This window comes from Mesoplodon densirostris, chromosome 1 (genome assembly GCF_025265405.1).
Source record: "Mesoplodon densirostris isolate mMesDen1 chromosome 1, mMesDen1 primary haplotype, whole genome shotgun sequence".
Lineage (NCBI taxonomy): Eukaryota > Metazoa > Chordata > Mammalia > Artiodactyla > Ziphiidae > Mesoplodon > Mesoplodon densirostris.
Window position 1 is genome coordinate 153,205,036 of NC_082661.1, and position 2,805 is coordinate 153,207,840.

Here is a 2,805-nt window from a genome sequence, read left to right on the forward strand (position 1 = left end):
ATTTACAGCAAGATGCTTACAAAGTGCCGCCAATGATTTTATAAACACTTCAATACACTACATTTATGTACAATACTCAACTAAGTACAACCCCAGCCAGGGTATAGTGGTCAGTTACAATTTTAAAATTGAGTTCAATTCCACACTTGGAGTAAATGCCCATTTTATTTTCTAAAGAGTGAATATTAAGCACTTCATTTTGCTATGGACCCAGACATAGGTGACTGCTAGCGTAAGGATCTAAAAGCTGGTCATTTAAAAAATTCTAATATTTTTCCTCTAGGACCTCTTTTTTTTTTTTTTAGCCAAATCACTAATTTTACCATTCTGTTTTATAGAAACATCCATCTTTGACATACAGGATGGCCAGGTCCTTTTCATTGGTAAAATATAAAACAGAAGTATTGTTCCAGGTCTCTTAAGGTGCTTAAGTGGTGAGGATGATACAAATTAAAAATACATAAGCAGAAGAGAAAGCTCCCAGGTATAGGAAATTACTTCTTCAGTAGAAGGACTGAAGAATTTCTCCCCTCTAACCCCTTCCCCCTCACCACACACACACACACACACTGCCACCACCCAATTTCTTTTCAAAAGCCAGGATTTATTGACAAATTATCTGGGAGTAAAGTGGGAGGGAAACATTTCAATGCAAAATTCAGAACTGCTTTATAGAAAGAAAAGTGTGGGGAGGTTTGTTATCATTTATTTCCTCCAGTATATCATTCAATTTCAGCTGTCTCAGGTCTCAGAAGCTTCCCCATTTCTCACCCATGTGCCTAAGAAACATCTCCCTGGCATCTCATTCTATCCCTGTCTCTCACCAGCATTTCATTATTTCTTAACTGTCCCTCTCATGCTTGTCTCCCTTTTTCTTAGTGATCCACGTGTCCTCATTTAGCAGTTTTCAGAAGCCAGGGAGAAACGTTGCAAATAATGTTAAATATGATTAATATCTTGAATTCCTTGAAATATGACATGCATGAGTTACAATGAAACCTCTTTTATTTCCCCATGAAATGTTTTTGCATAATGAGAAAGAAAATGTCCTCTATGCCCTAATCAGCCCTGACAGTTCCTGGACTCCCAAATACTTTTATTTATGGCATTATTTATTTCATCTCTAATAAATGGAGAGGGGGGGAAACCACAGCATGATCTGAGGAGGCTACAGAGAGGGAGACTATCTAGGGTGGAGAACACAGAAGCTGATCCTGCAAAGAGAGAGAAGGCTTCCAAAGGAAGGGAGATCTGGCAAATGAGAGGCCAAGGTCCTGAACCCTCAGAAGAAGAAAATAGGTCACCTTCCCAAGTCTAAAAGGAAAGCTCTGAAAAGGAACCTAACTTCAGAGTGGAGAGATGACGGTCACACATCCAGGAGGAGATGTACCCAGAATTCTAACCTCGAGAGTGAAGACTGAACGCTGAAAAGCAAACCAGGGAAGGGAGTATGCTGGTATTGGAGCTGACCTAGGGGAGGGGTGATTTGCTCCCAAAAGTGCCTGGGAGAAGCCACGACAGTCCTCTAGATCTGAAGACATCTCTAGCTCATGGGATCCTCCTCCAAACCACAGAGGCTCTTCCCTCATTCAAACAACTACTGAAATTGTGTGTCCTCCAGAAACCCTGGCCGTGTGACCCTAGGTGCAGTGAGGAGCTGCCTGGGCAACGCAGGGAGCAAGAGCTTTCGGCCCATCTTGATGCTACAAGCACTTACAAATATATATATACCAAATGACATTGTTGAGAGTATCTAATCACCATCCCAAAAGGAGGTATCAGGTCATATTTTTTTCCCTCAATTGCACAGAGTCTACGTGCTACAAGAAATGTGAATTTGAATATCTGAGTACATCTGTGCAACTCAGCCACACACTCTTGAGTGTCTGACTTTGGGTAATTTCCTCCAAGAGCCTTGGTTTTCTCATCTGTGGAATGGGGACACCGATTCTGTTACGCCCTCTCAGGGGCCTTGGAGGGAACTAACTGAAATAACGTGAAAGCCCGATGCTTTGTGCGCTCTTAGGACACCATAAGCTCGAAGGCCAGGAGCTGGGTATAGGCAGAAACCCCCGGGCGCGCAAACAACTCGCAGCGACCTAGGTCAAGACCTTCTGAAGATGTTCCTTTCAGAAGGCTAGGGGAGCAATTACCCATCGGCAGAAGAACGGGTTGTAATATCTTCCCAAGGCGCACACGCACTCTAGCTACCGCCCCGCCCCTACTACTACCAGCCCCTCAGGGCAACCCCGAGAGTTCGGGGTCAAGCAGGCGGCACCAAGAGCTCTTTCCTAAAACTGAACCCCGCCCACAGCAGCAGGAGCCTCAAGTGCAAGTCTGGGGCTCCGAGGTCTCGTCCCGGCCGGAACCTCGCGCTGTTACCAGGGGGCCCTCCGGGTCCCGGCTCATTCCTTCCCTTCTCCGTCGGAGGCGCACACCCGGCTGGGCGACCACGCGGGCGGCAGCGGCGGCGGCAGCGGCGGCGCCAGGCCCCGCCCCCGCCCCCATTATCATTAGCAGATATAACCCTAAACACTTGTTCTTTACCTCCTTTCTCCCTCCAGGCATTGGTGAGGCAGCCTGTCAATCAGCGCTCGGGCGGCAGCCCCCCGCGCAGGGGCTCGGCGATGCCAGCCTTCGCGACAGGCGGCAGTGGCGGCGGCGACGGCGGCCACGGCACAGACAGCCACCCTTCCACGCGCGCGCACTCGGGCAGAGCCGTTCGGCGGGCGGCAGAGGCACCCTCGGAGCCCGGCGCCGGGCGCGGAAGGGGCGTGCGACCCGGGACCTGCCCAGAGGCGCAGA